This window comes from Prionailurus viverrinus, chromosome D1 (genome assembly GCF_022837055.1).
Source record: "Prionailurus viverrinus isolate Anna chromosome D1, UM_Priviv_1.0, whole genome shotgun sequence".
Classification (NCBI taxonomy): Eukaryota; Metazoa; Chordata; class Mammalia; order Carnivora; family Felidae; genus Prionailurus; species Prionailurus viverrinus.
Genome location: NC_062570.1, coordinates 9,415,375 through 9,443,118, shown reverse-complemented (window position 1 = coordinate 9,443,118; position 27,744 = coordinate 9,415,375). Strand labels below are relative to the sequence as shown.

General features: G+C 43.8%; 1 protein-coding gene and 1 long non-coding RNA gene across 4 annotated transcripts in view; one reads left to right on the top strand and one right to left on the bottom strand.

Moving 5' to 3' along the window:
- LOC125146765 (uncharacterized) overlaps positions 1–27,744 on the bottom strand; it is a 325,550-nt gene that overhangs the window by 9,851 nt on the left and 287,955 nt on the right. The gene's annotated exons all lie outside the window — the stretch shown is intronic.
- On the top strand, positions 400–27,744 carry LOC125146768 (uncharacterized). 3 transcript variants are annotated; one of them, XR_007144887.1, is made up of 6 exons: positions 400–528; positions 2,560–2,754; positions 7,600–7,728; positions 12,200–12,388; positions 16,259–16,374; positions 27,519–27,744. It is a non-coding gene; the product is annotated as an uncharacterized LOC125146768 (long non-coding RNA). The 3 variants fall into 3 exon arrangements; XR_007144886.1 differs by having other exon boundaries at positions 7,597–7,728; XR_007144888.1 differs by lacking the exon at positions 2,560–2,754 and having other exon boundaries at positions 7,597–7,728.

Genomic DNA, 27,744 nt, shown 5'->3' with positions numbered 1-27,744 from the left:
TCCCCCGCACGAGGCAGAGTTTAGCCTGGGAGGGGAGGGGGAAAATGCCTTTCTCACTTTCCTCTCTTATCCCAATGTAAGATTATGTAACTGTGCAGAGACAGCCAATTCCCCTGCCCCTGTTTTCCTGATTCCACAGTCCCTGCAGCCCTAGCAGGCAGAAAAGGGAGAGCTCAACTTCTTATGATAGAGATGCTTCTTCAATTCTATTCAGCCCACCGCTTCCAAAATGTACTCTGGTTTGTTTTTTGTTTTTGTTTTTGTTTTGTTTTTGTTTTTGTTTTTACCATGGAGCTCTTTCTCAGAGCACTTACTTCATATTCACAGTCACAGGTGTTCCATGGAATGCTCTTTGTTAACCGTTCCACTTAACTCTTAAGAGGGCAGTCTCTTAAGAGGCACAGTGCTTAAGTTCCTTGTGGACCAAAGGGAACACTTATGAGCAAGCAATGAAGCGGACTTCAGGCTAGGAGAAGGCTAAAGTGGGGAGACGTGGAGTATAAGAAAACCCAGAGGGACAGGTTTATGGTAATATATAGGCTCAGACTTTATGAAAAGCACAGACAATGCTAAAAAGAGAATGTTTAAGAAAGCACCTTGATTATGAGAAAGCTTGTCAACGCCAGGAATGTCTTGCCATGAAAGGCCAGGAAGGGAGGGGCTGGGAAATATTTCTCGCTGTGGGATTTCAAACAGAATAGCTTCCCCTTGGCAAGTCTCTGGTGGGGATGTTTCTAGAGTCAGAGGATAGATTAGATTATCGCAAGATCCTTAGAAAGCATCCATTTTAGCCATAACTTAAAACCCCGCATCTGAAAGCTGAAGGCCAGGGAAGTGATAACAAGCAAGCAGCTTTGTGGCAGAGCTCAGCCCTGCACCCTCATCATACAAGATTGTTTTCTGCCTTTAGCCCCGTTCCCCTCTCGAACCTTCCAAAGAGATACAGACACCCAGCGACCGCACGGGGCTGCTTCTCGTGGCAGCCAAGCAAACACGAGATGTACGATGACCACAAATGGTCAGCCTCGCTGGGGAGCACGCCTCAGGGGAGGACTCACCCAAAATAAACAAAAGACAAGGGGATTCGGGGCTCCTAAATGTCACAGCAAGGCAAATTCCAACTTCTTGTAACTTTATGCGATGTTATAATTAAAAATAAACATGCAAGCCTGGGCACTCACCCCTGGGTAAAGATTTCACGGTGTCTTGTGCTGTGACAGGCCATTAGTTAGAGTAATTAGGCTGTGTGTGTAGCTCTCTTGCACTGCCTTCTCGAGGCGGAGCAGGGTGGTGGCTGCAAGTGGTGGGGGGACTCATCTAAGCCCTGAGACACAGTCATGCTGGGAGGGGAGGTGGGTGTCCCCCTGGCACTGATGAGAGAGGGTCCTTGGACCATCTCCAGGAGCCTGGGGCTGCAGCCGGCAAGCCTCACTAGTTAGCACTGACAGGCGATGAGTCATTCCGGCTTGAATGAGGCTCATTATTCAAAACGAGGTGCCAGAGTGCCAGTTGGTGTGGTTGGAAATAAATATATCCGAGTGTTTCAGCAATGCCAGCTCCATTCCTACTCTGAAAAATGTCAGATGCTTCCTACCTCACTGTCACCGGTGAGCGCTCTACAGTGTAAACAGAAGGCTTGGTTTAGTTGGGTTTAGCTCTCTGAGAAAGCAAGTGGCGATAGTAATGCCCACCTTGCAGGGCTGTGAGGGGTAGAGACGTTGGAGCCAGATAAGCATCCAGACGGGTGCCTGGTCCCACACGGGCATGCAGGAAAGAGCGGTTCGGCAGCACATATGAACGCTGACCCCGGCTCTCTGGAGCTTAGATGGACTTGGGTGTGAATCTGGGTTTTGTTGCCTACCGTATGGAATCGGACACCTTATTCCAACTTCATGTTCCTTGTCTGTAAATGAGCAGAGTAATAATTGTCTTACTATCTACCTTGCAGTATTGCTGAGAACACCAAAGATAATGCACAAAAGTACCCAACACAGCATCCATATGTCATGGGGCGTCAAATACTGATTGTGGCTAATCTAAATATTTAGATAGAACTGAAATTCACTTTTGTAATCCAGCCAGCACTATTCTGCCTGGTCTTTCCTTTGGCCACCATCTTGAATGTGTTCCCTCAGGTTAAGACTATATACACCTGTGTCAATGAGAAAGAAGAATGATCACAGCTAATACTTGCTCAATACTAATTTTGTGCTACATTCTGTTCTCACATTGCATGCACAAACTCTTTTGGTCTTTATAACAACCCTATGAGGCTTTGCAGATGATAAAGCTGAGACACAGAGGAGAGTAAATGATCTCTGTGACCGTGTCGTGTGTCCAGAGAGTGGCCGCACAGAGATCACACCGAGGCGACTGTCCTAAGAGCTATTCCCCGCTACCCTACTACCTCTTGCAAGATTCAGATACTTTCCCCCTTTCTCTCCTTCAATTAATTCAGGAAATTTCATGGGCAGAATATTATGTAATCATAATTGCAAACTATTGAGTAAACCTTGTGAAATAGTTGTTGATTTCTGTGCTTTTTCATCTGCATGGTAGCCCCATTTTGCAGATGGACAACAGAGGCACACAGAGAAAGGCTCCTGAACCTTGATGTAGTCCCTGTTGCTTAATCTCAGTGCTGTTTCTGCATGCTCAGAATTTGAAATTCCCTTTCCTGAGCAGCTCAGTTCATCGCTTTCAGCACGTGTGTATCGGGCCTCACTCAGCTTCCTGAATACCTGTGGGATCAAGGTACTCCCTAATTCACTTTTGCTGTTGAAGTGTTTTTTTAAGTGATTCTGGTCTGGGCAGCTAAAACTTAAAAAAAAAAATTGGTTTCCCACATATATGCATAGAATTCCCTTCCTCTGCTTGGAATCCAATTGGATATACAAAATTAAATTTTTTTTTCTGATAAAAATCACGATAAAATAGCTGGAGGCTCTGTTGTTTCAGCTATGGATTCTTGGTTGTCACTTGCATGACAGTCAGTAAAAGATCATGCTGAGTAGGCTAGCAGCAATAGTCCCGACGCCTGCCTTACACCTCACGTAAATGCGTGCTCTGACAAAATCACTTATTAGGGACACATCCGGGAGCCAGGCAGTCTCACCCTACACCGTTGATGCATGCTGTATTCCCTCCCTCACTCTTACGTGAAGTCCCTTATTTGTTCCGCACCGTTCCAGCTGACAAGGAGATTGCCATAAGCAGTCACAAGACATTGGGGCCGTTGAAATTCAGGGCAAATGTTCTCATTTATTTTGAAAATTTAACATGTGATAAATCACAAACAAATCAAAACTTTTGTTCAACCCAACTTGGCGCACTCCCTCTCTGGAGCTTTTGCTTACTGCTTCTTCCTTATTAGGACCAATATTTTCTGAGACTTATCTCCAACCTCAGAAACAAGCTAGAACACTGGACATGACAAATGTATTCCTAGAAAACCATATATCTGTGATATTCCACAATACACAGTTCCAAATATATATGTGATTATCTAGGGGAACTTCTTGATTTGAATGATAGGGTTTACTAGCAGGAGTATTCAGCCTGCTCTTTGGAAATTTGTTTTTTTGAAAATCTACTCCATATCAACCTGTTGGTGAGAAGAAGCTAAAACCGTGTGGGCCTCATGTGCAGAAGGCCTACAGTGTTGTGTCCTGGACAAAGGGCAGGAGTTCAAGTTCTGTGCCATAAACCAGCTGCATAACTTTAAATAAGAGTTAAGTTCTCTGAGTTTCGATATACTACTTCTTAGGAAAAAAAAATTGGGATAATAACACAGAGGGGTGACTGTGAGTATAAAATGAAAAATAAAAAAACAAGAAAGTAGTTTGTAAATCCACAATGCTAACCAATTGTTCAAAATTATGGGCTTTGACTTGAGGAAAGCTGAAAAGACTAGATCTTGTCCTGGCTCCAAATGATCCCCCTTCCCTGCTGCCATGACTTCCTGGTACGCCCACAACAGTAGTGCCTTGGAGTTAAGGTGAGTAAACCTGAGAATACCTTGCAGATGTGTGATGTATGTTTCTGGAAGTGGAGACCCATTAAGGCAAAGCTTCCCTTCTACATTTGTCCCATTGCTTAATAATGAGGATGGTTATGTAACATGCTATTAAAATGGACTTCTTTCTGGCTTCAAAGGCCCAGGGCAAAAGGCCAAGTACCCCTGATTCCAAAACAGTGGTTAATCCATCTATGCAAGACTTTTTAAAAAAAGTGGCACATAACTCATTTGGGTACCTTTGTCCATCATCCATTTAGAAGGATCAACTCAGAGGCCAATGCCATAGAAGATGTCCATGTGGAGATGCCAGAGAGCTCTGTGTCCCACCCGCCCACCCCACCCCACCCCACCCCACCCCACCCCACCCCACCCCACCCCACCCCACTTCTGGGAGTGGAGAAGAAGAGTGATACTGCTTTTGTCTCATCAAGCTAGAGAGGGTGCCCTGAGAGAACTCAAGCACCTTGCAATATGCCTGCCGCATTTAGTGGAGCATGAGAACCAGCAGGAAGGCTGTGGCTGGATCAGAGTGAGGCTGCCACATTGAGAGGAACACCTGAGCTGGGAGTCCTTCCTCTCCCAGTGGAGTGAAGATGAATGAACACCTCTCAGGGACCAGGTTGGGTCCATGAGGGAGAGGACAGACCTTGGGCTCCTTTGAATCCCAACCAAGAGGACTGCTGAGGAGCCATGTGACCCCAAGAGGGGGGCACTCTTGCTCAGGAAGGAGGAATTGCAATGTCTGACTGAGAAGAGTCAATGACTTTTGAGCTGTGAGCTTCTGCTTTCTTTTCAGGGCCGTTGTCACCCAAGGACCCCACTGGGACCATATCTGAGGAGGCTACAGAGTGCCCTGGGAAAGAAGTAGTTGGCAGGGCATCTGCCACCGTGCTCGGTGCTATCTTCAGGACAGGTGTGTGCAGCCAAGAGGCAATATTCCTGACCCTCGTCTCTTTCCTCCTTCTTTCCTTCCTTCCAGCCTCCAACTCTGCAGGCCAGAGGCAACCTGGGAGGGAGGCAGAGACAGAGGAGAGCAAGGCATGGAAGAAGAGAAAAGTCAGATCTTCCCTGCTTCTTTGGCCATCTCCTGGCTGAAGCTAGAGAAGGAGGAAGGTTTGAATATGGTAGGGGCACCTAGGTAGCTCAGTTGATTAAGTGTCCAACTTCAGTTCAGGCCATGATCTCACGGTTCGTGAGTTTGAGCTCCGCATCAAGCTCTGTGCTGATAGCTCAGAGCCTGAAGCCTGCCTCAGATTCTGTGTCTCCCTCTCTCTCTCTCTTCCTCTCCCCCAGTCGTGCTCTGTCTCTCTCTGTCAAAAATAAGTGTTAACAAAAATAAACTCAAAACGGATAAAGGACCTGAATGTGAGACAGGAAACCATCAAAACCCTAGAGGAGAAAGCAGGACAAAACCTCTCTGACCTCAGCCACAGCAATTTCTTACTTGACACATCCCCAAAGGCAAGGGAATTAAAAGCAAAAATGGAATTATTGGGACCTCATGAAGATAAAAACCTTCACTGCAAAGGAAACAATCAGCAAAACTAAAAGGCAACCGACGGAATGGGAAAAGGTATTTGCAAATGACATATCGAACAAAGGGCTAGTATCCAAAATCTATAAAGAGCTCACCAAACTCCACACCCAAAAAACAAATAATCCAGGGAAGAAATGGGCAGAAAACATGAATAGGCACTTCTCTAAAGAAGACAGATGGCCAACAGGCACATGAAAAGATGCTCAACAGGCACATGAAAGTCGTTCCTCATCAGGAAAATAGAAATCAAAGTGACACTCAGATACCACCTCATGCCAGTCAGAGTGGCTAAAATGAACAAATCGGAGACTATAGATGCTGGCAAGGATGTGGAGAAATGGGAACCCTCTTGCACTGTTGGTGGGAATGCAAACTGGGGCAGCCGCTCTGGAAAACAGTGTGGAGGTTCCTCAAAAAATTAAAAATAGACCTACCCTATGACCCAGCAATAGCACTGCTAGGAATTTACCCAAGGGATACAGGAGTGCTGATGCATAGGGGCACTTGTACCCCAATGTTTATAGCAGCACTTTCAACAATAGCCAAATTAGGGAAAGAGCCTAAATGTCCATTGACTGATGAATGGATAAAGAAAGTGTGGTTTATATACACAATGGAATACTACGTGGCAATGAGAAAGAATGCAATATGGCCTTTTGTAGCAACGTGGATGGAACTGGAGAGTGTTATGCTAAGTGAAATAAGTCCTACAGAAAAAGACAGATACCATATGTTTTCACTCTTATGTGGATCCTGGAAAACTTAACAGAAGACCATGGTGGAGGAGAAGGAAAAAAAAAGGTTAGAGAGGGAGGGAGCCAAACCAGAAGAGACTCTTAAAAACTGAGAACAAACTGAGTGTTGATGGGGGTTGGGAGGGAGGGGACGGTGGGTGATGGGCATTGAGGAGGGCACCTGTTGGGATGAGCACTGGGTGTTGTATGGAAACCAATTTGACAATAAATTTCATATTAATAAAAAAATAAGTGTTTAAATAAATAAATAAATAGATAGATAAATAAAATGGCTAAGAATGTGGAGTTACAGGATTATGACTAAGGAGCGGATATTCACATTGTTAAAGGGACTATTCTTTGGAATCAATGTGACTTAAAAGACTTATTACCCAAGAATGGTGAGGGCTGTGGTTTGTGGTATTTCTTTTAATTAAATGTTTTTGCTTGCAAACATTTTTCATGTTCCTTATTTAATTGCATTATCAAAGAACATGTTCTGAATGATATTAATTCTTTAGAAAAGTTTGATACTTCCTTGGGAGGCTTCATTTCTGAGTCTGTGTTCCCTTGGAACAACCTGTATGAGCAGCTTTGGTTGCTTAAATTTGACTTACTTTATTCATACCTGTTCCTACTCAAGAGTAGATATTTTAAAATCCAAGAGCCAGCATTCCAGAGACTAATATTCTTTGAACAGAAAAAACAAGTACTAATGCCTGGCCATTTTTTTGTAATTGATTCGTGTCTTTTTGAAAAATAGAAACATATTCTTTATTTGTAAGTACAGGGATATATATAGATATATCAATATCTCCACCCTTGTGATTTAATCTGTTAACTATATATATATTCTCACAACTTTCTTATCTGCTTGCTCTTTCTAGAAGAGTGTATTAAAATCTTCCACTATGCTTACAGATTTATGAATTTCTCCTTGTAATTAGATCAACTTTTATGTTAGGTATTTTAAGGTTAAGTTGATAGGTGCATAAACATATAATGCTTGTTATAACTTTTGGTAGAATATCATATTGATTTTTATATAGTATCCTTCTTTATTTAGATTAAGATGTATTTCATTAATTAAAGTTGTTAATTTTGTTAATTCTACAGAATCATACTTTAAATTCTATTTTGCCTGGTATTTAATATCACTGCACCAGATCTTTTCAGTTAGTTGTGCCTTTTTCCCATTTGCCTTTTCAATCTTTCTGTGTAAAATTTTCTTCAGTTGATTATTAGTAAGTAAGTAGCAAAGAACTTTATCTTGATTTGTATCTAATATAAAGACCTCTGTCTTACAGCAGACTCCAGAACAAGGAAAATCATCAGGGATAAAGAGAATCACTACATCATGACAAAAGGGTAAATCTCCAAGAACCACAAGCAATCCTTGATGTATATGTACCTACCAACAGAAAGTCAAAATATGTGAGGTAAAAACTAATAAACCTACAAGAAATAGACAAGTATACAGTTAAGATGCCAAACTACTCTATCAGTAGTTGACAGATACAACAGTCAGAAAGTCAGTAAGGATACAGTGGAAAGGAACAGCAGTATGAATCAACTTAATCTAACTAACATTTAGAGATTACTTCATTCAACAGCAGAATGCAAATCCTTAAATTCACATGAAATATTCGCAACCTAGACCAAATTCTGAGCTATAAAAACACACTTTGACAAATTTAAAATAGAATAACAGAAGGATAGCTGGCAAAATCCCTGATATGAACATTAAACAACATACAGTTAAATAATACATGGGTCAAAGGAAGATATTTCAGAAAAATTAGAAAATATTTTCAATTCAATTCAATGAAAATAGAACATCAAAATTTGTAGGAGGCAGCAAAAGCAGTACTTAGAGGGAAGTTTCTAGCACTGAATGCATATGTTAGAAAAGAAGAAAGTTCTAAAATCAATAACCTAAGATCCCATTTTAGGAAATTAGAGAAAGTGTACATTAAATACAATGTAGGACAAAAAAAGAAGAAAGAATGAAGGAAAGAAAAAGACATAATAAAAATCAGAGCAGAAACCAACTAAATAGAGAACAGAAAAACAATAAAATCAATGAAACCAAAGTCTACCTCTTTGAAAAGATCAATGAAACCGATAAGCTTCTAGCCAGGCAAGAAATGGAAGAGGAGACCTCACTCTTCATCCCATGGACATTAAAAGGATAATAATGGAATATAAGGAATAATTCTTGGCTCAAAAATTTGACAACTTAGATGAAATGGACCAATTATTTGATAGAATCTCTGTTTCCTAACTTGTGAGTTTATTCACTTATAGTATTGTGGCTATTTATATATTTGAATTGTTTCTGCACTCTTTGTGCTTCCTGTTTATCCAAAATTTTCCTTGTTTTTTTTTTCTTTCCTATCTCTTATTGACTTAATCTAGTTTTTCTTAATACCCTTCTCCATCCCACTCCCCCCACCAAATTTGGAGGCTGTACATTCTGTTTCCAGAGTTTAAATGGTTTACCCTCAGAAAGACTATCAGTCTGCTAATTTTCCTTTATTGTCCATCCCCCCCTTCTGTTTAGTAACAGAAAGGCTGATTTTAGTTGGATTTTAGTGGAGACATGGCTGCCTAGAATGAAGAATGCACCTCCCAACTTCCCCTGCAGCCACACGAGGTTACAAGTGACCAGGGGATCTAGCATCCTAGAGGTCACAATGACATTAACAATCGCAGGTCAGGTGGAGTCGTGGAGGTGAAAGCGTGATCTGCATCAGGTCCAGAGAAAGTGAGAGATGAACAATGAGAGCAAACGTTGGAGACAACTCTTTCCAGGGAGCTGTTTTGCTTTTTTAACGTATTGAGGTAAAACTCACACAACCTAAAGTTCACCCGTTTAGAGTGAACATTCCCGTGGCAACTTGGTAATTCACAATACTGTGCAAACCCCTCCAGCTGGTTCTAAAATGTTTCCATCCCCTCAGAATACAACCATGGACCCATTAAACTGCTTCTCTGCATCTCCCACTCTCTCCCTCCCTGTGGCAACCACAAATCTGCCTGTCTCTACGGATTTACCTCTTCCAGATATTTCATATAAATGTGGTCGAGGAGTTCGCTTACTTTCTGCAGAGGGAACACAGAAATGAGGCAATAGCACAGGGAGATGGAGGCACCACGTAACTAAAAGCCGAGCCTCTGCCCTTTCCATTCTCTGGTTGAGAGCTGAAGTCTCTGCACTTCTCAGAATGGTTGCAGGAATCTCTCCCCACTGACCACTTCGAATGTCACCTCCATGGCATTCTGTTTACACAGTTCCAGGCCTCTCCTAGGGGCTGCTTCCAAGGGGGGGGCGGGGCAGAAGTGAGGGAAGGGCCCTCTATTCTCTCTGGATCCCAGCAGTCCTCCTCTAGGATGTTAAAATGACACCTACCATGCCTTTAAAGATTCTTTTAACTGCTCTGTATCTATAGATGGGGACATACCAGTTGAGAGATGAAGGTTCCTAAGCCTAGCCCACTCCTCTTGTTAAGGACACAGTAAGAGAGCAATCAAGGTGGGCTCACAGGGGATATTGGGAATCCACAGCCAGAGCAACTGAGATCTTCTAAGGCCATGCATGGTTTACCTTCTCCACTGACGAGCAACGCTCCCAAATTAATTACAGCCACTGCGTATAGGTACATTTCTTAGCTAGTGCTATGCCGATTGCTCTCTGTGCTTCGTCTCATATATCTTCACAACCACGTTGTTGTGTTGTTATTACTTAGGTGGTGTTATTAATAGTACTCCAATTTTATAGATGAGGAAACTGAGGCTCAGAGCAGGTAAGTGATAGGTGGGATGCGTGTTAGCATGACTTTAAAGCCTGGGTTAGCCAATGCACTGTGCTGCCTCACTTCTGGCTGAACCCTAAAGGCATCTCCAAGATGATGGCAGGGCAGTGGTCTCAGGAGAGCTTGGCAAGAGAGCCCTGCACATCCCCTTGGAGGGGGCCACACATATTTTTTATTCTATCCAAAGCAACTTGAGTGACTCAATATTTCCTTGCATTTTATGCATGTTGCTTTGCAGCTAGAATTGGTTGGCTGTTCTCCTTGGCACTGAGCCAGGGATTTTTCATTTTTCTCATGTTTGCTTTCAGCCACTTGAAGGTTGCATTCTGTCCTTATTTGCTCCCAAGATCTGGTTAGGCTGCTGTGGCCCATCCATAGCTGTTGACTTACTATTTCTTTACTTGACATTTCATCAGCCTCCTTTCTCACTTCCCACCCTTGGGATACATGTTCAAGTGCAGCTTTTCACACCCCCATTCACACTTGCTCTCTCTCCCCCCTCCTTCTGAAGGCTCCCAGCTCAGATGTCAGTTGTGGGCCCAGGGACTGTCTGTGGCCTGGGCCCCTGGGCCTGAGGCTGTGCTCTGCCTGGGTGCATCTGGCCGCAAGGTTGTGTCTTCCTGAAGGTCATTTTTAAGGAGGCTGGGGATATGGTGGCACAACTTCCCTCTTCTGGGCATGTGGGACAAACTCAGAAATTTCAAACAGGGTTCAGTTTGTGGCATTCATAGTGAAAAAGGTACTGTCCTGTTTTGGTAAATGTAAAGGTAGGGATGGGGCACCTGGGTGGCTCAGTCAGTTAAGTGTCTTGCTCTTGGTTTCAGCTCAGGTCATGATCTCATGGTCATGAGTTCAAGCCCCACATCGGGCTCCGTGCTAACAGTGTGCAGCCTGCTTGGGATTCTCTCGCTCCCTCTCTCTCTCTGCCCCGCCCTCCTCTTGTGTGCATGCTCGCACACTCTCCCTCTCTCTCTCAAAATAAATAAACTTAAAAACATTTCAAAATAGGGACAAAACAGATGGTAGCCGGTAGACTCTCAACCACAAAGAGATGTGTTACAAAACAGGGGGAGAGCACTAGGAGGTGATTTAAAACGTGTTTCTTTAACATACTATAGTTCAATGAGATATTACCATTAGGGGAAGCTGGGAGAAGGGTATATGTGAATTCTCTGTACTATTTCTGCAACATTTTTTTGAGTTAAACATTTCAATTTAGATGATGATAATAATAAAACAACAACAACAATAGTAATATTTTTGGAACTTATATCTACATTTGTGCCTCAATTCCTATTTTTATCTATACTGATTTTACTATAGATCTTACTACTTATTTACAATTGGGAATTGGGAAGAGTCAACCTGTTATCCCACTCAACACTCTGTGGCTTTGAATTGTTCATGTCACACTCTCTATTTTAAAAAAAACACACTTTATACAGCATTTTGAGATATAATTCACATGCCATACAATTCACCCATTTTAAGGCACTAATTCAGTGACTTGTTGCATATTCATAGGATTGTACAACCATCACCCTCAAAGAAATCCCACACCAATTAGCAGTCACTCCTTCTTCCTATTCTAAATATCTCATATAACCACAGTCATAAAATATGTGATCTTTTGTGAGTGGATACTTTCACTTAGCATTCTGTTTTCAAGGTTCATCCATGTTGTAGTCTGGGTTAGTATTTTATCCCTTTTTGTTACTCAATAATATTTCATTATGAAGATGTAACTCATTTTAATTTTTTTTAATGTTTATTTATTTTTGAGAGAGAGACAGAGTGTGAGCAGGGAAGGGACAGAGAGAGGGAGACACAAAATCCAAAGCAGGCTCCAGGCTTGGAGCTGTCAGCACAGAATCCGATGTGGGGCATGAACCCACGAACCGTGACATCATGACCTGAGCTGAAGTTGGATGCCCAACCGAATGAGCCACCCAGGCGCCCCTGTATCTCATTTTATGTATCCATTGGTTGGTCAGTAGACATTTGGGTTGCTTCCACTTTGTGACTATTATGAAAAATACTTCTATGAATATTCACACACAGCTTCTTGTGTGACATACGTTTTCATTTCTCTTAGGTGAAACATCTAGGAGTGGAATTGCTGGTCATATGGTAACTCTATGTGTAACATTTTGAAGAACGACAAACTGTTTTGAAAAGAGACTGCACCAGTCAACATTTCTATCAGCAGTGTGTAAGAGTATCGGTTTCTCCTCATCCCCACTGATACTTGTCACTGTCTTTTCCATTGTCGCCGTCCTATTGGGTATGAAGTGGTATCTTACTACAGTTTTTATTTGACTTTCCCTGATGACTAATGACATGGAACATCTGTGATTATTGGCCATTTTTAATATTTTTATTGAAGTAATGCCTATTCTTCTGATCCTTTGCCCACTTTCCAACTACGTTATCTACCTATCACTAGGTTATAAGAGTTCTTACGTATTCTGAATATAAGTCCCTTATCAGATATATCATTTATAATTTTTTCTTCCATTCTGTGGGTTTTCTTTTCAGTCTCTTGAAGTCTCAAAATCTTCATGGGTATATGCCAAAATATGCTGACTGAAACTCAGCCCCAAGATTTGTTGCAGGTATTATGGGTAGAAGCTGAAACATTTTACTTGAAAACTGCTAGAGGTTGGTTGTCATGCTGAAGGTTAGAGTCAATACTTCTTGGGGACGCCTTTTCCTCTGCTCAGGCAGAGTGGACTAAATACACCTTTAGCAGCACAAATATAAACCTAGTCCTGACTCATTGCACTGACGTGACAGTTTCCTTAATGCTGAGGCTTTAAACAGAAAAGCTGGGTTCTTTTAGTTAATGTAAACTGCTCTGTATGTTTTAGGCAGAGCAATGTCTTTGCAGATTTCCTTTTGTTCATTTGGTGGTGGGGTGGGTGGGGAAAAATGTTTCTTGGCGCTGTCTACTCTATGCCTGTGCCTTGGCTCTTTCTGACGGAGATGGATGGTGTTTGTGTGTTTATCCTAGAGTTGTATGTGAGAAATGAGCACAGAGAAAGGAAGCCATATGAGCTGTTTTCACAAGAGGACTTCTGCTATTCGGGGCTCACCTAGGGCGGCGTTGGGGGGTCGGGTGCCAAAGGGCAGCACCGAATCAGACAGAGGGTGAGTGTCCCTTCTCTGCAGTCTGGGGGGTGAGGGCAGTGAGGGCGCTGCTGAGACATCCCTGGAACAGACTCTGATGTTTCTGCAAAGGCACCTTCAGTGTTAGCTTCAGGGGGTCTCCCAGAGCTCACAGATCAGCAGCCTAGGAGGAGACAGAGCAAGAGGGCCCAGGAAAGGGCAGAGCAGACAGCACATACTGACTGAAGACACAAAGTTGTGATGTGTCTCGGGAACAGCTGGGGTTCGCTTGGAAGGGGAGGAGCTGGAAGTTGAACAGTCAAGCTGGACCATTGTCACTTGTGCCTTCTAGGCTCAGGTGACTGCGGCGAAATCCACAGTTCACCTTTACAACAGGCGGGTTGGGTCAGATGTCACACAATGGCAGCCTGGGGGCCAAATATGGTCACTCTGTGGACATATTTGGTTGGATCAACACAACTTTTAGTTAGATTTGAATTTTTTTTAATGGTTATTTATTTTTGAGAGAGAGAGACACGAGCATGAGCAAGGGAGGGGCAGAGAGAGTGAGACACAGAATCTGAAACAGGTTCAAGGCTCCAAGCCGTCAGCACAGAGCCCGATATGGGGCTCGAACCCACGAGTCATGAGATCATGACCTGAGCAGAAGTCAGATGCTTAACTGACTGAGCCACCCCAGTGCTCCTAGATTTGAGTTTAAATGGCAGTGAGGAAGCCTTATTCTCTCTTCAGTTTGCCACGGACCCTACCACTTCTATTACTCATACTGGCCTGATTCACATATTCATGTGACCCATCTAGCCTCAAGTATCTGTGGATATTTGAGTTATGGAGCTCTTGACTAGAGTCTCTCAAATGACCTATATCTGAAATTAAGTGATTCAAAGTGATCTTAACAAGACGGCTTTGAATATCCCAGCCCACAAATTCCTATAGTCACCTATACAGGGTGGAGATATCCTTTAGAAGTCTTTAGAAGACCGCTACACTAAATAATGATCAACCTACTCTCTAACATCCAAACCTGCTCCTAGGACAGGTTCCAGAACCAGTTTTTAATTCTCACCATAGATTTGAATCCATGTCAGTTTGTTCCTCCTTCAGAAGCTTCTCTTTACCAGCCTCATCTCTAACAAATGCGTCCTTGGTGATTGACTGTATTTCAAATACCATGAGCAGATGGCAAAGGCATTTTTTGGGTTAAAGATGCTTTCCAAGTCTCTTGGAATTTCACCACACAGGAGCTGTCTATTTTGTGTATCCTAAGACCAGCCCTGAGAGTTAAGGAGACAGGATTGAAAGAGAAACTTATTTTTCTGGAGATGTTATTTCTGCCCTTCTTAAGAACATACTATCAAATTACAGGTGAGTGGTGTTCTATACATTTTGAAATCATCTCATGCAATCATCTCATATGATTATACCTCCTATGAGATCATAGGACAGACAATATTGTTCTTATTTTGCACAGGACAGAGGTGAAGCATGGAGAAATTAAGAGCCTGTTCAAAGACACAATTTAAGGGACTGAAACATAAAACTTCATGAGTTCTCATAATATATTCAAATGAAAAAATTTTTAAGTTTATTTATTTTTGACAGAGAGAGAGAGAGAGAGAGAGCGAGAGAGCGAATGAGCATGAGTGGGGGAGGGGCAGAGAGAGGGAGACACAGAATCTGAAGCAGGCTCCAGGCTCTGAGCTGTCAGCACAGAGCCCAATGAGGGGCTCGAACTCACAGACCGCAAGATCATGACCTGAGCCGAAGTTGGATGCTCAACCGACTGAGCCACCCAGGTCCCCCTCAAATGAAATTTTTTAGGAAAACTGAATTTACCCCAAACTATTCCTTGTAAGTGATATTTATATAAGACTCCTAACTCCTAGTTTTATGCTTTCCCCCCTTTCTTATTTGTCCTCGGGATTTGGATGTCTGAAAACGGGGGCAGGAATTGTGATAGAGAGAAACAGGACTGAATATACCCAAGCTCACTTCAGTGTGTAATTTTATGACAAATTGCTGAAGGGATGTTCTCGGATGAAAGGTTAAGTGTGGTGGTGTTGAGAACCACTGGCATATAAAAAGCGTAATAAAATCAGTGTAGCGTGGAAAGAGAAGACAGCCTACCATGAACTTGATCTAATAGAATCAAATCAAATAATATCCAAGCCGGATATAAGAACTGCAATCTCTGATCAAGATATTGCTGTGCAGATAAAACCTGGCCCAAGGGGCTGACCATGGTTTGCATTAGCAATGCTACATGCCCAGGGAAAAAAGAGATTTAAGGAGGTGCATCGGCCGAAAGCGTGTGAAGTTCAAAGCCAAGAGTAAGAAAACAATTAGAAACAGACATCTCTGATGGATGGTTTACATAAAAGTATAAGAGCTCTTCAAAAGAAAGACATATAGCTTATGAGAGAATTTTTAGGGGAAATTCACTTTTCCTGGGAAAAGAGAATGTAGTATTTGAATGAGTCTGGTAGGTGAGCACCATGGAAGAGTTACAGAATGCTTAAAGATTTGTACATCACACGGGGGGTTTGTCCTTTCGGCGAATGTCTGCCTGGGAGCACAGGCCTGAAGAAGCCGGTCTGCAGGCTTGAGCTTGGTGCTGTCGTGAAGGTCCCTTATTAATTTTAGATAATCCCCTGCGTAGTAGCAAGAACTTTGATTCTGGGGAAATGTTGACTGTTTACAATCACAGGAGAGTGAATTCTAAGAAATTGTGCAACACTAAATTGTCAGTCATAGACAATTACTAAGAGCTGTAATTGAGGGATAAAGCTGTCATTCAGAAGAAACAAATGGCTGGGAGAATAAACAGGACTCTCATTAGTGAGTCTTCTAATGTATTTTCTTCTGCAGCAGCCCATCAGTTGAGAATCACCGTGTTCAGTCTTCTGCAAGTGAAAGGTGTTGTCAGAGCATTTCTTCTTCTGGATCAGAGTTCTGATCACTGGGCGCGCATTCATACCTAGGTTTTCTCCTGCAATTTTCAGTGGGCTTCTTGTGTTCTCTCTAGGCATGCTGGGAGGACTAAAGAGGGATGAGCCCACTGAAGGTCGTCCACATGAGAGGTGGAACCCACTCTAAGGAAGGGAGGACTGCGCAGCAAGGGTGTAGATAAGGGACATGCTGGTAAGTGCAGAAGGGGAAGGGCAATTCTAAATTAAAGCACTTATCAATCAATTGCCCAATGACCCACTAACTATGCATTCATATCTGAGCATTAGGTTTAGGGGACTGTAATCACAAATAAATAAAAACTAAAAAGATTGGCTTTCTAGGATCTCCATGAGCTACAGGGAGCCCAAGGGGTCAGCAGAACTGTGCCAGCAGAACTAGGATATGGCACCCTTGTTGGTGTGAGTTGGGGAGTGTTGGAGAGTGGATGGTTAGTGGATGTGGTGGGGACATTGATGAGAATCAGCTCTCTCTGCTGGCGCCAGCAGCAGCATCCTCCAAGGTCAAGGATGGAGAGCCAAGGCCTTTGGTACATAGGCCAGCTCTGCATGATCGGTGGCCACGGCAGAGGCCCTGACTGGGCTGGCAGAAGCCATTAGCACAGATGTTCCTGTCTCACTGGCAGCAACAGAAATTATTCCTGTGGCCCAGAGCAGGAGACAAAAGTGAGGAGGGTCAGGGGCAGGTGTGTGCCAGCCAAAGCACCAGCTGTGCCTTCCCAGAGCTACCTGGGAAGAATTTCAAGTGTCTCAGCTTTCTTAAAGATTGGGTGTGAGCACATCCTAAGAATTCTGTTGTGTTGCTGCAATCTCATTGTCACCAGCAGTGTGTGGGCTGGGGAAACACAGAGGATACAACAGAGAGAAGGAAAGCCAGTGTCTTGTGAGTTACATGTGTGATTTTAGGGGCAGAAATGATGAATGGGTGATACACCTTGGCTGGATCCTGCCACTAAAATGGTTTGGCTTTGCTTGGAGGTATTTATTTTCCAATCAGTTGGCAAGGGGAAGGGCCAGAGGGAGAGTGAATCCTCTCTCTCGGATTCAGGTGGTGAGTAATTCCTCCCTTCTTGACCACGGGGAGGAGGCTCTGAAGCAAAAAACAAAACAAAACAAAAAAACAACAAAAAAGGAGTCTACAAGATGTGGGATAGGCAGTAATGCCAAACTTTGGTAGTGCAAAAGGAAAGAGTTGGTGTTGAATGGAACAAGAAAACCAAATCACTTAGGAGCATATTTGTTTTAGGTTCATAGAGATTGTGGAAAGGAGAAGGAAGGACATTTGGATTTAGGAGTAAGTGGTCATGATTAGAGGCAGGTCAGGTGGAGAAGCAAGGAAAGGTTCTGGCAGTAAATACAATAGCACAGGTATTATATATTCTTTGGAAAGAAAAGCTGGCTCCAATTGCCCAAATAAGAAATAATTGAAGCGTAAATGGAACTATCACAAGATATAGGAGGGGCCAGATGAAGAGTGGCTATTGGCTCCAGTGAGAAGCAGCAGTAGGGGGAGGAGGCTGGAGTCTCAGTCATCGTGAGGTCTAGCTCAGTCTCTACCCAATCAACTACCAACTGGTTGACACTTAGATACTGCTAAGCTAAATGTGGTTTCTGAGGTTATATGCTTGGAAATAGTATCACCAAATGGTGTTTGCATATTTCTTGTTCTTCCTCCTTTCTCTGAGTCAGTTTTTCAAAACTTGTTTCTGGTTCCAAAGCATATTTTTCTCATTATAACATTATCAGATAAACATTTTGATTTGCCATGCTTCTCTGGTTTTTAAAAGGTATAGGCCAAGACAGTTCAGCTTCCTAAACAGGTATTCCAGACTATTTGGACCTTACTGCATAAATTGGGCCATTGACTGAAGCAAACTCTTCTTTCTGATTTTTCACTTAAAGTTGGGAGTCAGTGGTACTCATGAAATGGGCTGATGCAGCAGGAGAAATGAACTTCATGATTCAGCTCAGCTCCTCATCACTGGCCCTTCTCACTGTTACCTGATTTCAAACTTACAAAGCCTAATAATTGTAAACAGATGTGCTCAACTGGGTTAAGCACAATGAAATACTGTTATGCACAGGGTCACAGAAAACATCATTTTCTGAGTTCTCTGTGCCCTAACACAGGGCCTGAGTGGGAAAATGACTAATAAGAGGGGTTAGCAAACCATCCATGCCCATAAGAACCACACTGGATATTAGGCTATCATGAAGGAAGTAGTGATATCATGCAAAAACCCTTGGAGCAGAACTTTGGGTTCAAACTCCAGCTATGCCAGGTGATCTTGAGAATATCACCTAACTTTCCTAAGTGTCAGTTTCCTCATCTGTAAAGAATTTCTTGAGTTCCTGTCCCCATTGTGCCTCTCAAGATAATCAGGGTCAGTGTTCTCACTAACATTCTTCTCTCTGCTCATCAGTCCACCAGTATGAGGAACCCGAAGAGAGCAGATGGGAATCTTAACTTGGAACCCTTAAAAGTCTCTTAGTAGAAGTGTCCCTTCCCACCCACATGCCAACAACCAGGACATCTAATCTGGCAGAATCCAAGAGTGTGGGAACAGAAAGCCGAAATTCCCTAAGTGGTCTCTGGGAGTGATGGCGAGAGAGGCCAATCTTATATTCACCCCTTGATCCCAGGAAAGAAGGTTTGCGGTGAAACCAGATCATGTGATCACGTGCCCACTGGTATGCCTTCTTTGCTAAAAATTTGGTCCAACAGTCTGAAGCGATGTTGTGCAAGATCCCATGCTGGTAAATCAGGCCTTAAGTCATTGTGTGTGGTGCTGGCAGAGGTACTGAGGGCAGGCGGCGTGAACCCACACCAAGAGTCGCACGATCAGTTCCATAAGGATGAATGGCTGTCCCCTGCAGGGTAGAATGCTCTGATATAATCCACCTGTCTCCAGTGGCTGGTTTCATCATGGGCTGATGCCATGTTGAGGGTTTAGTGTAGTCTCTGCTGCTGGCAGTTTGGGCACTCAGCTGAGACAGTAGCTAGATCAGCCTTGGTAAGAAGGAGTCTGTGCTGGCAGGCGTAGCCTCCATCAGTAACTGCCCATTTTGCAAGCACTGGGGTGGCTAACATCCAGGAGACAAGCTGTGCTGGCCTACTGTCCAACTGTCTGTTGAATGCCTCCTCTCTGATGGACATCAATTTAAGGCAACAAAGATCTACATGCTTTGCACTCATTTTCAGTGGTCCATTCACAGGCTTCTTGCCCGCAATTCCTCATCTCCCATCTTTGAAGCTTGCTCCTCCTGGACGCTAATCAACCAAAGTCATTTACCGTGTACATCCTAACCCAGCTTCTCTCTCCACACAAAGTAAATGCCCACCTGTATTTCTTGCACTTATACCCATGGATAGAATGTCCCTTTGCTACTTGTCCAGCACAGTCATCCCTGAGTGCAGCAAAAGTGCAGCAGTAGTCCATTGTTGGCTCAAACCAGCATAATTGGCTCACTTGTGGACAAATCAGCCCCAATATTTTTCCTCCTTGACTTGTTGGTCATAGGGAACACAATGGGAGGGACATGGGACACATTCCCATGTCTAAGTTACACAGAGGTAGATGCCATGGGAATATGGGCTTATGTGCTCAAGATGCTTACTTGTGCTCCACGAACCTGCCCAGGCCCAATCCTGATTTTGCCATTTCCATTGTGTGATATATTACTAGTACGTTCACTCAACCTTACGGTAGATCTGATAATCCCAGATCACAGTGAGTCGCTCCAGATACACTAGGGGCCCTGTGGCCTGACAGAATTTGCTAACTCTCTGACACGAAAGGACAACTTTGCTCCACAACTGTAGGGTTCTGTGATTCTCCTGCTGGAATGTTCCAGAGGCTCCAACAGCATCCTTATATACCATGGTACCTTCAGCATTGTCAGATCTACTGGCTCATAGGCACAACTCATAAATATGCAACTCAATGAATTTGCACAAGAAAACATACTCTTGAAATCACAACCCAGGTCAAAGAATAAGATGTCATTAGCTGGCTCTAAGTTTTAAGAGAATTTGTCAGGTAGCTTTTTATAGTGAGGAACATAATACAAAAGAAATCGTATGCTAAAGAAATCATAGACACTGTCTTCACACGGTTGTTTTTTACGTTGACCCTGAATAAACACCAAAAAATGTAGTATTGCATTCTGTAGCTGTTTTATGGTGAGCAAATAAATACAGCACAGTTTCTACCTTTATGGAGCTTGTGGTCTAACAGGGGAAATAGGCGTTGATCATTAGCCATTATGCAAATGAATATATAATTGCTTCTTCTCCCTCAGATGCCTAACTTTCTGTTAGTTTGATCTCATCCTCTCAGCCCAATTACTTTGGGTTATGACCCCAGACTTATTCTGAACCTCTGGTTCCTTTGGTCTTTGCATCCAGACTTAGTCATGGTATTTGGACTTCTGCTTTCTTATACAGGCTCTGGCTGACCTCCCACCTCTGGTCCCTAGGACATTCTAGAGTCTTAGAAGAAACTATTTGTTCCAACTTAGGCCCTGGTGGAGACCAACCCCTGCCTCAAGCTACTGTGCTCCTGGTGGTGGGATGGAAGCAGCAGGGACAGAACTGTCCCCTGGCTGTCCTGATGCAGGAGTGACCTCACTGCCAGAATCTGGAGACCAGCTGACTTTCCAGCCTTTACAGCTCAGCTCAGCACAGCACAGCACAGCAGCTGTTGCCATGTCCTTTTCCAGCTGGTCCTGCCACGTGGCTTGGGGCAGTCCTCCCGGAAGCTCCGTCTTATGGCCGTTTCTCCAGCCTCTTCCTAAATCCTGCGGATTACCTAAAATCTCAAATTAATCTCTCTTCTGCTTAAAATGGAGCCTTCCATTTGCAACTAGGAACACAGAACCAAATGCATGGTGGGGCCTGTTGGAAAGGCAGAATCACAGAATGTCAGAGCTGGAAGGAAGCCTTAGACATTAGGCTAACTGCCCCATACCAAACTGGTGTTCCTGATCCATTCTAGCTCCTACAATTCAGAGGGATTTCTCAAACGCAGAAATCAAATCCTATAACTCACTTGTTTCAAATGCTGTTTAAAGTCCTAGAGTGAAATCCAAACTCCCTAACACATCTCTGAAACCTCATATGCTGTAGGCCCTGCCCTACTTCTTTGACTTTATTTCCTACCAGTCTTACTCTGCCCATGGCGGTTGACCTTCCTGGCCCCTGGACGTGCCAGCCACAGACCTGCCTTACAGCCTTTGCCCTTGCTGTTCCTTATAATTGCAATAATCATCCCCAAATCCTTGGATGGCTGACTTCTCATTCACATACCAGCTCTCCAGAGCCACCTTTCCTAACCATCCTATCTTAAGAAGTTCCCCTATGGCTTGCTAGCCCATCACTCTTTTATTTTCTTTACTGACCTTGCCATTTCTATAATTACTTGTCTTTACCTGTGTATAGTCTGTCTCTATGAGAGCAGGTGCCCTTGAGCATCTTGTTTTCTGCTATATTCCCAGTGCCTAGACTAGAGCCTGGTGCATAGTCGGTGCTCAAATAATAATTATGGGATGCACGAATAAGTGGCTCTGGAAATAGTTGTGAAGGGCTTGAGATGTGAAGCAGAGAAACCATATAGAAGGAATGAGAAAGGGAGCCACTCGGGTGGGAGACGGCAGTACCAGTGGATACAGTCACACGTGCTTGATGACAACAGATCTAAAGAGGAGTGTTCATGCTGTAGAGAGCACAGTTTGCATATTATTATGACACTTCCCTGGAAGATTAGAGTTAAGTGTCTTGCTCTAACAAAATTAGTATGTTCTGAACAATCTTCTATCTGATGCAAGGGAAGCCCCTTTAGGAAGGGACACTTGTTTCTGTTCTGTACAGAGACATCACATGGGCTTGCAGTGACCCTGAAAAGACCCAAAAGGAGATACAGAAGGCTAAGAGGCATTTGGCATCCTTGTGCAACAAGGGAGAGGCTTGTCTGATGCAGCTGAGCGATGCCAGTCTTGAAAGCCAGGCAAAGAAGTCTTAATTTTGTGTGTTAGTAAATTAGGAGCCATTACAGATCTTGTTCCCAGAGGGTTCAAGGGGTCTGCTGCTCTCCACAGGTGCCTGAGAAGAAGTCCAGGAGGTTCTAAATGAGCAAAAGGCCATTGGAGGTATCGCCACAGCCATCAACTTGTGTTTTCCATGGTACTTCTGGGCTGGAAGGGATGGGACATAATGCACAGTGCCTGGCACATGGTAGACAATCAGGAAATACTTGCAAAATGAATATATTAACCAATAACCTACATAAGTCATAGCATGGAAAATCCCTACTGGACCTAGTTGGCTGTAGATGACTGTGTCCACACAGTCATGGGGACAGACTGGCAGAAGGAGGTACGGAGAAGATACACGTGTCCCTGGGAGAATGATGACCTCTGCCATCTCCTTAGTGAACAAACGGGTCTAGAAGACAGAGTTCAATTTGCAATCAGTTGCCACAAGGCCTCGTAGGTGGCTCTTTTCTTTGTACCTCTATTTTGTACCCATGAAGTCTCCTGAGGTGGGCAAGGCTCACAGAGAAAGAGCAAGTCAAGAATTACCACCAGTAGGTGAAAATGCCTCTGGGTAGAATGCACTCCCTGTCTTCATTTTTCTCTGTTCCTTGGCAGTTTCTATGAACACAAACCACGTATTTTTATAACTGTTCTTCATTAAAATCATTGAGGGCTGAAAACAAGACAGCAGGCTGGAGCTGACATGACTGCTGAGGGATCTCACTTCTGTGCCTTGCCAGAAAGTCCAGGAACAGAGACTGAGGCTTGGCCAGGCCAGTGGGGTGAGGGATCCGGGTTTCCCTCTTTCCCTCCTTCCTCTTTTCTGTCTTTTCCTCCCTCTCTCCATCCCTCCCTCCCTCCATTTATCTGTCCCCTTTGGACTCCTCCATCCGCTTCAAGTTCTTCCTAAATGCCACCTATGTTACAGATATCACACCAATGCTGAAGACAAAGAAATTCATGAGACACCCCATCCTTACGGTGTGTATACACTTCAGCCTTTCCTTGCAATTTAGGGATTGCAAATTTAGGGATTCGGCTTCAACTCAGACTTAGGAGTGAAGGCACTTATTTTGCGTTTCAAGGCTGTCAGAGCTCAAACGCTGCTGGGCCCCTGTTTGGCCTGCTGAGAGGTGAGCATGAAGGGTAGCCAGGAGAGCTTGAGTGAGACCTGCTTCTCTGCATCTTGCAGGTAATTTGTCCGGCCAGGCTAACAAATATGACTCATGGAGACTCAGTCATGGGCGTGTGTTTTAGTAAGAATCACTGGATGTTGACCAGAGATTGTAAGTATCTATGAAAAGGAGGTGCAGCTTACAATCACCAGGAATGTTATTTTGCCCTTTCAGCTTCCTTCAAGAGGAAGAGGGCAACAGACGATTCAACATGTGCGAAATGTAACAGGGTTTTTAGACACAAGTTATCAAGTAGAGGCCTCTCTAATTTTCGGGGCTATTTTATATTATTCAGAGCTGTTAATAAAGACCACAAAGGCCACTGGGATCATTTCTTTGTAGAACATGGCTCAGAATTTCTGTCTTTGTTGGTATAGAGAATAGAAAAGCAAACTGTTAAGTTCAGAAGCTGAGGACAGCAGATCAAGGTTCTGGTGACAGTTTAGTCACAGTAAGTTGGGTGGCTTCGGGCAATTAGTGAACCAATTTGTCTGAGTCTTGGCCTTTTTACTATTAAGTGGGTTCCACAACATTACCTCCCTCACCTACTTCGGTGTTACAAGGATTCCCTGAAACAAGAGCATAAAGGTCACTTGAACAATGAAGATTCCTGCTCAGCTGGATGTGGGCATGGTAAACTGAGTTGTGTCCGAAAATAAGGTAGGAAGATGCCGTGACACTTAGCTCAGGGACCAGTGACTCTCCTGAGATTAGCTTGAGATCCTTCCTCCTTTGCATTTTCGGCCTCTATGTTGGATTTTCTTCCTCTTTCATGGCTTTCACCCAAGGTTGGCCCTTTAAATGAGAGCTCCTCATGATCTGACCTGTACTAACCAAGGAAACAAGAGTCCTGTGACTGTTGGCATCGTCCCTGCCATGCTCCTTTGCCCCCAAGAAGCTGAATTCAAATGCTCTCTGGCCATACTGTGCCCTCTTCACATAGCTGGTATGTGAGCCCTCCTGGCCTCTGTCATTGTCCCTCCAAGTCCTGATTCCTGACACAGGGGCAGTCCCTCCTTCCCAAGTGACCACCTTCTTTTCAGGGGCTCTCTAAGCAAACTCCTCTGAAATGTGTGCTGGCCAGGACTCGATGAAGTCTTTATAGCTAATTCAAAGCCCCACGAGAAAGCTAATCAGTCTCGTGTTTTAAATAGTCATCTGGCTTTGGGCCAGCGCCTACCTACCCTTCCTAGGTTAAACACTAATCTTACTCAACAGTTTTAGCTCTGACTCTTAGGTTTCCCAAAATTAAACCCCTCACCCTCAACATGAATTTGCCATCATTTTTAAGGATGAAAAAAATCTGCCACAGACATTAAAGGTCATTTCCAAAGAGGACTCATTTGAGCGTTCTGAATTATTTATCATTGAATTGTGACTTAACCACTGGAGGTTTCCTGTTTATAGGGCAACCCTTATTTGTATTCAGTCATTCTAATGTATTTGGATTAAAAAAAAAAAAGTAACCTATGTGATAATCTAGGCTGTGGTCATCCCATAGCTAGTTGCCCATCTAAGGATCTTGGATATGTAACCTATTTGTTTCCAAAAGCATGTAAAATGTTTACAGCAAACATGCCTATAATAGAGCTTTTAAAATAGTAAATTCAAAACCATGAACAAGTTGGGGGGATAAAATATTCATGAAACAGTTACTGGTTTTTGCACATGAAATTGAATTACTCATGAATCAAAGAGGAAAAACGCTTTGAAAGACCAGAACTCAGTCTATCATTAAAACAGGAATATTTCAGGTCTGTAAGAGAAGCAGGACAGAGCAGCTAACATTTGTTGGCACCTACTCCATCACTGCCAAGAACTTTCATGTACGTCACCTCTACCCCCGCTAGGCTGTGAGACTCCGGGCAATCTACCTAATGTCTCAGGGCAGGTAACCCCTTACCTGCAAATGGGGGTGATGCTGATCTCTGACTCATCGGTTTGCTGTGAGAATTCAGTGAGATGAGGATAAGGCTCTAGCAGAGTGTCTTGCACATTGTAAACATATAATAGCACCTGTAGTTCCTGGAGCACCTTCCAGTAAGGTGTCATTACGTCCACTTGAGAAATAAAGGTGCATCATTTCTAGAGTTGTCACTAGTATATGCAAAAGCCAGGATTTGGGTTTCAGGTCTCTTTAATTAAAAAGTCTATGGCCTTTCTACTGTACCTGTCAAAAAGGAATTTGCTAAATGAAGTGGGTTTTTTTTTTTAATGTTTTTATTTTATTTTTGAGAGGGAGAGAGAGAGAGAGAGAGAGAGAGAGAGAGAACAGGGAGGGGGAAGAGAGAGGGGAGACACAGAATCAGAAGCAGGCTCCAGGCTCTGAGCTGTCAGCACAGAGCCCAACGCGGGGCTCGAACTCATGAACCGGGAGATCATGACCTGAGCTGAAGTTGGACATTTAACCAACTGACCCAGCCAGGCGCCCCTCTTTTTGTTTTAAGAATACTGAATGACATAATAGCAATATAGGAAGCAGACGTTCTGGGGCAATTTCTTAGACTCTCAATAAGAGCCTTGAGATCAACATTAGACCATAACTCAGAGAAATGGTTTCTATAAGGGGCCAGGCCTCAAAGCCCAGATCTCCAGGGAGCTAAATTATTGTAGAGAATGGGGCCCTCTATCTCCTCCCACACTCCTAACCCCGGCTGGTCACATAGGTGTTTTATAATATTAGCGATAGCTTAATGGGCCCCATCATGGCAGCACAAGGGTTTCCATTAAGAATAGAAACAGCTCTAGCCCTCAGTTACATCCTCCCCTTGGACTGCTCTTGGATGAGGTTAAGAGGAGCATTTTCTCCACTCAACAGCAGCCCATCCCCAAGCTGCCTCTTTGTTTTGCTTCTAGTTTTCACATCCTTGGCAACAGTCTCCTGCTAGGCATTCTGGGCCCTCAGCCTCCCAGGATTCTGGGACATGATTCTGGCAGGCCCTGGGAGAGAATGGATATTATCCTCCGGCCTGTCTCCTTGACCAGTTTACTCTGCTGGAGCTGGCACGTGGCCAGTGGTGAATCAGAGGATCCCTGCTATGCCCTGGACCACCCTTGCCCTTACTGCCCAGGTCTTACCTTCTGGGGCTCATAGAAGGAGAAGTCTACTGAACCTAGGTGCCAATCTAACTCTTGCTCACTTCTGACCTTTACCAGCTTCTGTTTTAGGCTGTTTCTGATCAGAATGTCTCTTGGTTGGACAACTGGCTCTACTTGCCCTGATCAAGGTCTCTCATTTCCTACTGAATCATGATGCCTTTGATTAAAGAACTCTAATTGATTGAGCACATAAGTTTAAGCCACTATTGATTACATAGGCTATTTTGTTTGATCCGCACAATAAAACCTAGGAAGTACGTAAATCAAAGCTCAGGGAAGAGAATTAACTTGCCAAAAGTCTCTCTGCTTGTGAATGAAAACAGGGAGGGGCTGAAACCCAGGTCTGACTTACTTGGAAGCCAAGGCGCTCTTACTTTACTGCCTCTAGAACGTTCAGGTTGGTGGCTCTCTGGGCAGAAGCAATGCTTAGAAGATTTCAGTGGCCATTATCTTGTCTTCCTGGCCCTTAGATTTAGAAAAGACTATGTCCCAAGAAATTACTGGTAAAGAGTCTCCCAGTCTGTGGGTGTCTTACCCCAGTGACTAGTATCATCCACTGCACGTGAGCACAGACCTGCTTCTTCTTCAGTAATAATATGTGATGAAAACAGGCCCTTCTACCCGGTAGACGTCGCGTCTACCGACACAAGCCAATTCATTTGGCCATTTTCAGCATGGAGGCACAGGGACTTCTGACTCACTGTGTACTGAATTATAATGTGGGAATCTTTTTTCTTTTTTTTTTTTTTAAATCAAGGCAACTGTGGGGCGTTGAAGTCTGAATTTAAGGGGATGAAAAGATAAAATGCAATTTCCAGCTTGAAATTATTTCTTAAACTCCTCAGCAGGCTGGATTTTCACTCCTGGCAGGTTTTTGTCTCCTCAGATGGAGGGTTGGCAGCTCTGACTCAGAGCCTGTCCTAAGGCAACACTGTAGAGAAACTGCCTTTGTTGTGTTTATTTCTTGGTTTCTCATCCCCTCCTGCCTCTCTCTCTCTCTGCTCTCCTCCAGGGACCCTGAGCTCTCATGCCTAGCAGAGCTGAGGGGGGAGCAAAGAGCAATGACTCTGGAGTGGCGGAACCTGGTTTGGATCTCAGCCCTGTCAATCGTTACCTGTCAATTACTGGCTACCAGCTAGACCTTCACTTCCTCATTTATAAAGCGGGCACCATAAGTACGTAACACGACCCTGTTCGGAGACCCCAAGAAGATAATGCAAAGGAAGAGCTTTGCCCAC